General features: G+C 40.1%; 1 protein-coding gene across 2 annotated transcripts in view; it reads left to right on the top strand.

Moving 5' to 3' along the window:
• tln1 (talin 1) overlaps positions 1 to 13,209 on the top strand; it is an 87,110-nt gene that overhangs the window by 3,021 nt on the left and 70,880 nt on the right. Inside the window, exons 1-2 of one of the 2 annotated variants that reach the window (XM_084383412.1) lie at positions 152 to 237; positions 11,366 to 11,438. The gene's annotated coding sequence lies outside the window, so the exon portion shown is untranslated. Of the gene's footprint in view, positions 1 to 151; positions 238 to 11,365; positions 11,439 to 13,209 lie in introns of those variants that run through there. The other variant, XM_084383411.1, reaches the window with a different exon arrangement.

The following is a 13,209-nucleotide window of genomic DNA, read 5'->3' as shown; positions in this document are numbered from 1 at the left end:
GGGTAGAAAAGCACTGGCGGTGTGCTGGGAAGCACTGGCATGAAGCACTTGTCCGCTGAGAGAAAAAATGCTGCACTTGCGTCTTGTCTCTATGACAACAATTTCTTGGCAACCGCAGCTGTATGATCAACAGTTAGCTTTTTATTTGACATCGGGACATCCGAGCAAGGCGGATGTGGGTGCATAACATAATCCATAGGAGACAAAAACTACGGTGAATATTAACGCCAGGGCAAGGTAAAAGAAAAAGAGCGACGGTGACGCCACCAACGCCTTTTTGAAAAGTTCAGAGATTTCAATTCGAAGCCCTCGGCGTGGCTGAACCAAAAAGGCGGAGTGCTCAGAAACAAGATGCTAGGCGCTGTGCCTTTTCTCTGGGCGCCTTCCCGAAAAAACAATATGTGGAGTTGTGCCCTTACCTCTACAACATATATGCCTCAAATGTCTGGTAGCCTCGTGGACAGACTGCAGTGAGTTTTCACGTTCATGCTCCCAAGAGGATGAAACCTACTACTTTTACCCTACTGAAATAAGTGGCCTCTTCTGTAGCCCCCCTTGCAATATAAACTAGAGGTGTACATGTTAATTTCTTCATGTTAGGAGGTATTAGAATTAAAACCATTAAACTTATGTAAAATGTAACTAATAGTACATTGTCTCATCAACAAACATATTTTGATATGTTTAATAGTTATGTAGTCAGGGTATGTGAATGTATTCGAATGTGGACTTTTCTTGTAACTCAAAACAGCCACAATATTTTGGGTTTGAGGTGAATCCACAGAGAATGTAAGGTACTGTATATCCTCCTGTATATCATTCAGTTGGACCTGAAGGAGGAATAGTTCTAGTAACCAGCCGGCTAATCCACAAGCCTTACATTTCCAGCCTATAGAGTAAAAGCTCTGTTTGATAAGTGTGTAATGTCATTGCCCACTCTCACACCAGTTAAGGAAACCTGCTTTTCATTCCAGTGTGCTGCAGAGATCAGACTGTAGTGTTTTCACTCAGCCATATTTGGTCAAGACAACATGTGCTGCCACTCCTCAAGCACAAGAAATTGTTTGTTTTAGACTTGAGCCAATTCCCAAGCCTGTGTCAGATGCCTGGGGAGTTCAGTCAGACCACTGAGAAATCTCCAGAGATAAATGCAGCTAGTTTAAATGAGCTCCCATTAATGATCTTATGAAGCTGTTTGATTTTTTGAGAAATTGTATCAATTTCAATCAAGAATTCTGTGGTTTTTATGTTTGACTTAATTATTTTACTTACAACAGTGGGCCTAAGAAGGCCCTGCTCATTTCCAAGCTAAAATTTTTGGTCAAGTTGTGACATGATATGTGCTTGATTCATGAATATATTCATGTCATTGTTTCCCCTACATACAAATAGCAGCGGAAGTGTGCCGCTGTTAAAATCTAACCGAGGAGGAGGAGGGAGGAGAGGAGGAGGAGGAGGAGGGGGAGAGAGGAAAGGAGGAGGAGAGGAGGAGGGGGAGAGAGGAGGAGAGGAGGAGGGGGAGAGAGGAGGAGAGGAGGAGGGGGAGAGAGGAGAAGAGGAGGGGGAGAGGGGGAGAGGGAGAGAGGAGAGAGGAGAGGGGGAGGTAGGAGGGGAGGAGGGGGAGATAGGAGAGGAGGGGGAGAGTAGGAGGGGCTGCGTTTTATCTCTGATGTTTTATCATTTTGCCCTATGGTTGCTTCATATCTCAGTCAATTAACACACCTGCAAGTTATAGCAAGGAAAACAAAGGAACAGAGAGGAGAGGGTGCTGTCTCATAACTTTAGAGACAAATGATGAACTTAATGTGTTCCTTATGTCAGCTCAACAACATCGGGTAAATGTGAACACTTGAAGCAAGCAAGGCTGAACACAGAGTCAGGATCATTCCTGCAGAATAATGTTGCCTCACGCCAGCATCGCACAGTAACGTTACAGCAAATGCAGTCATTTGTTGGGAAAATGTGAGTGAACACTAATCTCTGAAATAAACATAATTTACCCAGTGGATGTAAACGGTCCCCCCGTGGGTGTGAATGGTCACCCAGTGGATGTGAATGGTCCCCCAGTGGATGTGAATGGTCACCCAGTGGATGTGAATGGTCCCCCAGTGGATGTGAATGGTCACCCAGTGGATGTGAATGGTCACCCAGTGGATGTGAACGGTCACCCAGTGGATGTATGTCACCCAGTGGATGTGAATGGTCACCCAGTGGATGTAAACGGTCCCCCAGTGGATGTGAATGGTCACCCAGTGGATGTATGTCACCCAGTGGATGTGAATGGTCCCCCAGTGGATGTGAATGGTCACCCAGTGGATGTGAATGGTCACCCAGTGGATGTATGTCACCCAGTGGATGTGAATGGTCACCCAGTGGATGTGAATGATCACCCAGGGGGATAGGCATCAATCCCAGGGGGTAAGTTTTGATGACTTGCAAATTGATAGAAAATAAATGACTTTAGATGTGACTAAGGGTGACCCGGTCAGAATTTTTGGGGGCTAATCATCGAATGCGATTGCTAGAGGCAGTATTGGCCAATACCGATCAAAATGTTGTTTGTTTATTTATTATTATCTATAAATGCCAGCTTGTAGTGGCAAAATAGAAACACCAAATGTTGAGGAAATGATTCAATTTCTATAATTTGGGTATGCTTATCATGCCCACTCATGCACCCTCTCAATCTCTTCATCTTCTCCCTCGCCCCTCAAAGGCAAAATGTTACTAGAGGAAACACTGCAGAGGACAGGTGGAACAGGCACAAAAAAATCAGTGTCCTAAATCAAAATGAGAAGAACTATGCTCTTTGTTTGCATGCACGGAATGTGGAAGCAGTACATGGCACAGTGTCACACATACAATGTTACAAGGTGACAGTTAATTGTCATTTTTGAAAACACAAGGGTTTAAAAAATAAAGTTATGTTTGAGTCCTTTGTGCTACATCTGTTTTTAGAAAAATTGAGTGTTGATGATGAATTGAGGAGTCTCACTGCCTGTGGAATGAAGCTGCTCCGTAGTCTGTCGGTATGGCAGCGGATCATTCTGTACCTTTTTCCAGATGGCAGCAGGGTGAATAGAGGTGAATGTGGCTGGGGTGGGTGTTGGCGTTTAGTATCCTTTGAGCTCTGAGCAGACAGCTCCATTGTAGATGGGTACCAATGATGTTCTGGGAGTTTTTATTCACCCGCTGTAGGCTTTCTGTCGTTCCTCTGTAAAGTTGACCAGAATCTGGCTCTGGAATTTAGCCTTAGTAATTTTCCGTAGGAAGTAGAACCTTTTCTGTGCTTCATTAAAGAGGGTGGTGCTAGATGATGACCAAGATAGATGATGGTAATTCCAACGAGCCTAATACTGTTCACCTGCTCCACCTCAGCTCCACTGATGTAGACAGGGGTGTGTGTTTTTGCTTCCTTCTTTCTAACATCAACAATCAGCTCCTTGGTTTTGCTGACATTGAGCAGCAGATTGTTCTCTGTGCATCACTCTGCAACATTGCTGATTTCCACAGTTTTTTGGGTGCGTGTGAGAATAGAGAAAATGTATATTTTAAAAAAGATTGTTTGTTTTTGACTTTTAACTTCTAAGTACATTTCTCTTCCACTTTCCCTACAAAAACTCTACTTGTCCTGGACAAGCAGATGAGCCTTCATGTTAATTTAGTGTTTGTAGTCGCTATGTTTAAACAAACTTAAATGGATACAGGAAATGGCATAAATACTGCATATTACAAACAGCCTTGTTCTTAGTTGACTTTCTTGGAGTTGAAAACCATCTCAAATTGTAGATGAGATGTTATCTTCCCTCCGCCACAGTATTTCTCCGTCTTCACATTCCTGTGTTCAGCTTGGAATTGGCTACATTTAGTTCTTTATGCTGGCTGTCACTGACAAAAGGCTGTATAAAGCCTCTCTTCTTTCTTCTATCTCTCTTTCTCTCTGACTCTATGTTCTGATGCTGGTATTCCAAAGGAATTCCGATTTGAATTCCTCTGCAGGGCTGGAGGCAGCTGAGCAGCTATACAGACTGGGCTTCATGTTGCCCTGCTAAATGTGTACCAGTTCCTAATTTAGAGGATGCAGACAGGAAAAGTAGCAATAACAAAATGGTCTCCATTATCTAAATGTACAGTATTTCCATCTGAAATGTAGTGAGAAAGAATATAAAGTCTTGCAAAATTCAAACAAGTAAGTAAATTAAATGTAGTTCAAAGCTGTACTTAAAGTCTTGACTATTTTTTTATACTTTCCATCTCTAGGTTTTACAGATTTGAGACCAGTAAAGATATATTTGGGCTGGAGCAGGCAGTAGGTATGAGGTATATCTGTATCTCATCTGATCTTTAGATATAACTGTGTTATCACAGTCATTGAGCCAAACAACAAAGACCAACTCAGACTGGTCCAACTGTCAGTACAAACCAAACCAACTCAAATTCAAGGTGAGCTATACTGTATGTACGTTCAACTGGGGATTATCAAACAAAGGATTACCACCGTCGCTAAGCACAGGAGGAGAATAGAAGCTGGACAATTCTCCCCTCTGAGGAGAGGCTGTCACGTGATGTGAGAGTATGAGCGCTTCTAAATAGTATTTTTAGACAGGTTCTTTACAAATTACATGATGCTCACCACCTGATTAGCTCACCACTGAAATCTAGTTTCCACTGTTGCTCTGACAGCAACTTCCAACTGTCTCACCCAGCAGAGTCACCCCCGATATACATTCCTGGGTATAAAAAGTCTTTGTCGGGGCGCCCATTAGCTCAGTTGGTAGAGTGTGCGTCCCATGTGCAGAGGCCTTGTCCTCACTGCATTGGCCCAGGGTTCGAGTCGTGTTCGAGTAGAACTTGTCTGTGTGACAAAACCAGCCAATTGGCCAATCAAAACCAGCCTAATGGCCAATAAAGCCAGCCCAACACCAGAACTCAAAATATGGCGTTGTGTACTGTGTACGTGTACTGCATTTGAAACAAGTCCAACAGTATTGCTATCATTGACCAATTTATTGTTATATCTACAAAGTAACACCATAAATGTTTTGTGAGCCAGCATAAAAGCAGTTTTCACTAAACGGTTCTTTCTCTATGGACCTAAAATGGCCTTAAGTGTACAGTGTATTATCACAAATAGAATATAGCTTTGTGAACATGTATACATTACACTCGCATTAACTCACCTTTATGTTTTGTATTTTTGCTTTCTCTTCACTTGTTCCTCTTCCTCCCTGAGAAAACATGAATGTGATATTATTACCATATTACTGTAGTTAATACCGTACCTATTTTAACTGAAAACTTAAAATGTTGCATCATATATTTTAATCAAATCCTTATATAGAATATACATGTGTTAATTGGCTATAAATGTATTGTTAGTTTACCTTATTTGAACTGATAGGCTACACCTTATCCTGTTAATTCACAACTTATTAATGATATACACAGAGATAATATATACAAAGACAAACTTCTTACTCCTGAACAAATGTCCATTTGTAATTAATGAGGAAGGGATTAGGGTGGTCAAAGGTCAAAGTCACTGAGACATCATGGCTTTATCATGACATCAGGGGCCTTAAGGGAATTTTATCAAATTTGATGCAAATGTCCACTTGGATGCACTAATTAGAATTTTGTGGTCAAAGGTTACTGTTTTGGTCATTACTCAACATTAATATAATAATTATCATATTATCATAAAAAATCTAAGCGAATGAGTTTACTGACTGTTTATAGTCCTATGGATGATGTTAGGTGTTGTGGTTGTGGTCCTGACCCATCATGCGTCGTGGAAAGCTCTAAATTACATAACATAATTGCCATGAGTAAATAGTGTCTCCTGCGGGGCTCTCACTTGCGAGGAGGGATGCTGTTTTTTCCGCAGGGAAAGTTTCACTGAAGAGCCCTGGTCCTGCAGCAGCTAAAATACAGATGGGCTGCTGCTTTGAAATTGAAAGTCCATGGAATACTACAAAGCATCAAGCAGAGGATTTTTAGCATAACAAGACAACATGGATTCCACTGGTGGAAGGATTCAAAATGAGGATGTTGTTCTTACAGTGTTTTTGTTTTAGACCAGTAAGCCACCGAGGCAACCCCATCAGGTTGTTTTAACAGCGTCACAGCAGGGTAAACACAGCTGCATCTAATACTGTTAACATATGGCTCAATTTGATTTAGGTGTTCCAAGTAGTCAGCACTATGAGGACTAATGTCAGTACTTTGTCATTGTCCTGCGTTCATCAAATGTATTTTTAGGAACTGCAACTGCGTCCACTCTGGGTGCAGTTGTGACACATCTGTGAAAAGAGTTCCTTTGTCAGCACAGTGATACGGCCAAATGTTATTTTGGTCAGCCCCATTTGAGACAGCTTATGTTAGTGAAATGAATATTCAGTTCATAGACAACTTACAGCTCTGGTGAACATTCTTGTGGTCAGCTTTCCAACTGAACTCTCCCTCAGAACTTGCAATGTCTGTGACATTGTGTTGTGTGATAAAACTGAAACATGTATGTACAAGCATATATTTTCAAAAATCAATTTAGTTGAGGTTAAACATTGTCTTTGTACTACGTGTTGAGTATATTTCAAAAAGGATTAGCAAGTTAGCACATTTCTTTGGTCCCAACTCTTTTGGAATCAGGAGAACTGCCTAACACAGGTTAATTTACTCGTTGATCATGGTGCTGTGTGTGCAATGACAGTGTTTCAGTATTGTTTTTGCTCACATTATGCTGCAGCAGTGCAGGCAGCAGGGCTGTTGAAGGCCAAGATCACACAGGATGTCTGAGTGCGGCTGGGAACAAAGCAGTAGAGCTCATTGGTTGCAATATCTGTATTTTCTCTGCAGCACTGTGAACTCGTGGTCAACTGACTCCACCACAGCTTGCTTAACTTCTGCTACACTGCTTTACCTTACTGTCAACTCTTGTATACTCTTGGTAAAATGACAAGACATTTGTTATTTTAGGCAAAACATCTCCTGAAGATACAAACTGAAAGTAAGTATCCAATAGCTATGGTCTGTGTTGCCACAGACTGACATCATTTATTTTTCCATGTTACTGAACAAAAGCTTTCTTTACGAGGAATGTTAAATGCAGGATTTCCACAATTGAATATTAGAGGCTACCATGCTAGGTGTCACCTGCACCATTCATATGCACACTCACTCACTGATGGAACAGCCATCGTGGGAACTTTGGGGTTCAGTATCTTGGCCAAGGACACTTGGACATGTAGACTGTAGGTGTCAGGGATTGAATCACCAACCCTCTGATCAGTGGACAACTGCTCTTCCTCCCGAGCTGCATCTTGATGATGTATATTAGAAGTGATCTGTGAAGCGTCCTCCTGACTGATAAAACAGTTTATCTTACCAGCTCAGTATGCACATCCTGCCCGGAGGAGCAGGACAGATGTGTAAATCAGCTGGACATGGCTGTTGTGTGTGGCAATGCATTGGCCACACTTGCATCGTGTCTGTGGAATATTGATAACTCCGCTACAGTTAAAGTAAAGTCCTTGACAGTTTTGGTGCCTCAGGATATTTTGGTTCTGCTCCAATTAAAGACTGGACAATCAGTCAGTGTCAGTTATCAGTCAGTTTTTTTCTTATTAAATGTAAAATCCAAGCCAAAAAGAGTTAAAAAATGTTGTGTGATGACTTTCAGTTGATTGTTTCCACACATGTGGTACTGTACCTAACATGAGCACATGTCTATAAATGGCAATTATCTGTATTTATATTTTTACAGTGAACTGAATAGGTTGTTTTAACATATACGGTTACAGGTTTGCAATAGAGACTGGATCTGCAGTACGATCAATGTATACTGAGTTCATCAACCCAAGAAAGTTGTTGTGACAGTAAAACTTGTTGTTCTGATATAAGAGGATATGTAATTGTAGTATTCCTCCAGTAGCTGGTGGACAGTTCCACCAACTGCTTAAAGCAGAATCTGGTCCGGCCTGAAGGATATGAGATAGAGGCTGACAAGTACAGTATCTGTCTGCTGGAGATAGACAGGATGCTTGGCCCCAAGATGGCCGTTGACTGCTGTCACTCAAGAGTTGTTTAATGAATAGCAATATTTAAATGGCACTTTTCAAAGTGCTTTACAAGGTTTTTTGCTGCTCATTCCCCCAGAGATACACACACTCAGATATCGATGGCAGTGAGCTACTACAAAGGGGGCTTGCCCTATGTGTGTGGGCATTATGCAAATATAACATAATTCATAAATTATCTGAATTATCATAGATGATCATTAATTTAATCAAATAATAAGATCTGATTTAAATTAGATTGCCTCGGGAGCAACACCCTTGAAGAAGGGAGAGATAGATCATTTATTTATTTTGTCTCATAATCATTATACTTAACTGTGAATTTGCAGCTCTGATTGATAATTAACTTAATAACTACAACCTAAATTATCATTCAAAGGCAAAGAGAAGTCGAAGGATTTCGGAATATTAACATAGTAGAGGTTGGCAACATCCACTCTTGTACAGTATTAACTAGATGGCATGAAGGTTCAAAAGTCTTTTATTTAACACAAATAACAAACAATTAATCCAACTAAAGGTGTACTTTGTACAGGTGTGTGTGTGTGTGTGCGTGTGCACGTGTGTCTGGAAGAACCAAATAAAATGGTGGGTTCAAAATGCAATGCCATATGGCACGGACAAGGGAAACTACAAATAAAATGGTTGACCAGGGTGTCCAATGAGATAAGGTGGATGGAGGAAACTGGTTCCTTTCCTTAGCAGAGGTACCAGCTCTGTGCATACTTGCTTCGTGTTCCTCTTTCTTGTGAATTTAGTTTGAAAGCTTTTTGTCAGAGCTGCTGGTGCTAACTGAGCATGGGTACTAGCAGGACCTTGTGTCGCTGCTGTAGAGAGAAGTTCTGTGTGCCTGCTGGAACTGTAGCTGGTAGTGCTTAGCAGCAGTCGAGCCCAGGTTGATCCAAGAGAAAGGGAGAGAGAGCTGGAGTTTTGTTAACCTGCATTGCAAACTGTTTTACAGTCTTCTTTCACAATGGATCTATTGTTGCTTACTCTTCTTTTACAACTGTTTCCGGCACATTTGAGACGTGAAACGTGACATTAGTGACGTACAACGTAACACTTCGGATAAAAATCACAGCCGGGCTGCCTTGCCTGTGGGAAGTGGGAATGGGGTCAATATACAATTTTTAGTGAGTGTACCTGCATTTAAAAAAAACCAAAACGTGTAGACCCGCAAATTTTGGTGGAAAAGCGGCATGAGAAACCCAAGTATTCTGTGACATCACAAGAAACTTTGTGGAACACTGTCAAATCATGCTATGATAACATGAGTCATCAGGTTTTGCACAAACTTGTGGAATCCATTTAAGCGAAAGGGGGACACACCAAATAATAATATAGGATATTCTGAAAATTATAATAAATAATCATAATCAATAATATTATTATTTTTATATATATATATATATATGTGTGTGTGTATATATGTATATATATGTGTATATATGTATATATATATGTATATATATATATATATATTATATGATTATTTGTTCCGACTTAAAATGGAACGCACTGCAAACTCTCCTGACATCATGGCTGTGTGAGATGCATTCAGGTGCCATATCAACAAATGAGAAGGGTTTTCCTGACCAGCTGTGATTGGCTGCTGTGAACCTTGTCGTTTCTCGGTAACTGCAGTAATTACTGTTGTGATTCAGCACTTCCGCTTTTAGTCAGGGTGGCGCCGGAAGCCTCTGAAGTGTCCAGACTTTGGTGTTTTGAAACTGGATTTATCTATTTATGAGTTTAACTTGATACTAATCAAACTGAAAGGCTGAAAGATCGAAGTAGCATTGGCTTTTTGTTCCTCAGTGTGGTACTATTGTCTTTTAATAATAATATTGCAGACAACCAGTAATACAGGAGATTTGTAGCATCAGTGACATACATACTTGAACAGGCTTTAGATGATTCTCCTCTTATCTTTTCTTATGCCAGACAAACTGTCCTTATATACAGGATACACAGCTCCCAGATGAATCATAGCTGGGAGTAGGCAGATAGCTGAAATGCCCTTTTATGGCATTGAGGGGCTTTTTAAAACAGGATATCTGACTGGGATCTCACAAGAACACACCCCCGGCCCCCACCCCCCACCCCTGTTGTGTATCAGCATGTTGTACTGAATGACAGCAGCCTGAGACTTTTGCATGTTACAGCGAAATGCCTAAAGTGAGTTCAAACATGTTGCTGTAGAGAAATCCAGTGTCCGCCACTAAAATATGTTCAAGACCTGACCTCAGATGATTTAGGTGTGTAACAGAGGTTCTGAATATTGAAGAAAATACCAGTAATTGAAGTTGAGAGAATTCTTCAATTTGTTTGTGGATGAGTGACCTTTTTTACTGAACCCTTATTTATTGAATTTCTATACCAGGTAATAGATAATTAAAGGCAGCTCAGGCTTCAGTGCAAATTTGCAGACACAAAACCGAACAGTCAAAAGAGAAAAGTGTCTGAAAATCACAAAGTGGCATAGTATTCAAATAAGTATTCACTTATTTTGTTAAGGTTTCGTTCAAAATTGATTAAATTTACCTTTAGCAATTTTACACACAATAACCCATACAATCAAAACAAAAGCCTATTTGCAAATACATCAAAAACCAAAAAATTTATTTGATCCTTTGCTATGGTACTCCAATTTGAGCTCACGTGTTTGCTTTGATTGTCCTCAAGATATCTTTTGATATTGATGAAGTCTATCTGTGGCAAATTCAGTTGATTGGACATGATTAAGAATCACACAGGGTCTGAATAGTGTCTAAAGGCACAACAGCAACTTGTTGTTTTCACACTTTCACATGCTTTTTGTATGAATATACAAACAAGATATATTTGGTTAATTAGTGCACTTTATAGGTGCTGAAAGGTGGATTGATAGAGCCAGGTTAGCTGTTTCCATCTGTTTCTAGTCTTTGTGCTAAGCTAGGCTATCCAGCTGCTGACTGTAGCTTCATATTTACTCTGCAAGATTTCAATAAGAAGGTCAATACTGTGGTTACATCTGTAAAGACACTTTATAAAGAATGTTTAACTATTCCTTGAGTGACAATGGAGAATTTTGCATTTTGAGAGTCATAAGTGGTTCTCCTATAGTGTTTGAATAGGATTAGCAACCACTTTTTGCAGCAAATACAGTACGTGAGGATATGTCATAAACTTGCTTGAAATGTTGACATTGTTGGACGGTATGGTTTTATCCATCATGAAAATGTATGAGTGGTAGTTAAAACTGTTTGACTGATAATTATAACTTTGTCTATGTCTTTCCTTTTCTTTAGCCAAAGAGAAGAAACCCAGAGTTCATCATCTGACTGGGCAGGAGGGCTGTTACTCAACACTGGTTTACATCAGGTATTTACTTCACTCACCTTCTTTGTAGGTTAAATCACTTGAGTGGATTTTAATGAATTGAGCGGCTAAGCAGTACAGTCATTCTATCTGAGATGAATCCAATCCTTAAACTCTGCACTCTCTTTTAAAATTTTTAATTTTTTTAAAATAAAAATACAAAGTGCAAATTCTTTGACTTTTTTGTTTCATGTTCAGTAGTTTAACAAGGTTTCTTAACAAAAATCTTTCTCCTCATTGGGGGTCATGTGGCTTAACCTTGTTGAAGTGTAATAGTGACTTTAATATTTTGGATCTTGTCAGTCTTTAGAATCAGTTTTGAGGGGTTTAATGCACTCCGTACTTGCCAGGAAAAGACTGTTTTTATTTTTGTTTTCTAGTTAAGTCTACTTTTATCTGTTACTGCAATATCCAGCTTTCATTTTGATCTGTCATTGTTCTGCATCCTGAGATCTGATCCCCCCTGCTACACACCCCAGCTACATCCGAATGTATTCAAGGAGGGAGCCAGAATGAGTGGCAGGAACTGATAGTGATACAGTGTCCGCAGGATGTGAGGCTGAGGGTGTCAGGGATATCTGTGTTGCAACATTCGATCCCTCTGATGCCAAAACATGCCATGCTCTTTTCTCTCTCCATGCTTTCACTTTGCAGCTAAGATGTCACCTCTAAACAGCTTTAAAAGAAATGTGCTTACTGGTCAAAGTGTCCGTACACTGCCTCACTCAACATCATTTGTACAAACCATTTGTGCCTGAGGCCAGGGATCGAGGCCGTGGCCTTTGCCACTACCTGCAGACACTGGAGAAAGCTGGGGAGTAGAGCTGGAATCCAGTTCAAGTTGAGGCGACTCTTTACTTGATGTTTATAAACAGCAACAATTGCTTCTGATGAACCTTGCTTTTGTGTATTCTTTGTACACAAAAACTGCTGAACGGATTTCCATCAAACTTGGATGGAGGATGGGTCTCGGCCCAGAATAGACCTCATTAAATATTAGTACGGATCTGGATAAAAGGACAGAATTAAAGGGGAATGTTGGGCCTTGGCAGAGGTATGCGCTCTACTGAGTGCCTTTCTAGTTTTCCTTTTTTCACTGAATCTTTTAATCTCACTCACGCTGTAATAGGCCCTACACCCATCAGCAGCAAACCCTGTTTTCATTCTTGGTCTAAATAAAGATTTACGTCTTTTAATTTTGATAGCTTACCTTGTCGCTGTAAAATTATCTCTCACATCCTAAATCATCTTTCAGTCATTTTGTTTAATAGTGATGTGGATTGTCAAGTACAATCTATAATGCCTTTCTGTCCAGGCTCTATTTTAAAGGTACCTGTTGCAGAGCTGTTTGTGGAAATCCACCCATCTACAAGTTGGCCATTGGAAATTTATAGTAGAATTTATTTAATCGATTTAAATATAAGTTGAGGATGCTCGAGCTACATACTTTTTAACCTTGTATCTTGTATCTGTCTTTTATCTTGTATCTTTCTCAGTTACTGTTCAGCCTCATCACCTGCCATTTGACATAACTCAAATGGCAGGTGACATAATATTTCACTCTTCTCTTTTTCCACTTTTGAGATAAAGTGTGTTTGTAAAAATGTTATGCGTTGTTATGTTGTTATCCTCTGTTGCTTTGTGTACAGTGACACACAAGGCTCAATTTGGGGACTCATGGATGTGTGTGGTTCAGCCATAGTTTGCAGTGTGTTAGCCACTATACTTTAAAGGAGTAATATTATGCTAATTTTCAGGTTCAGTATTTTATTTT

The sequence above is a fragment of the Pagrus pagrus genome (assembly GCF_965226575.1).
Source record: "Pagrus pagrus genome assembly, chromosome: 19".
NCBI lineage: Eukaryota > Metazoa > Chordata > Actinopteri > Spariformes > Sparidae > Pagrus > Pagrus pagrus.
Note: the sequence above shows the minus strand (reverse complement) of the source record. Positions and strands in the feature narration are given on the sequence as shown.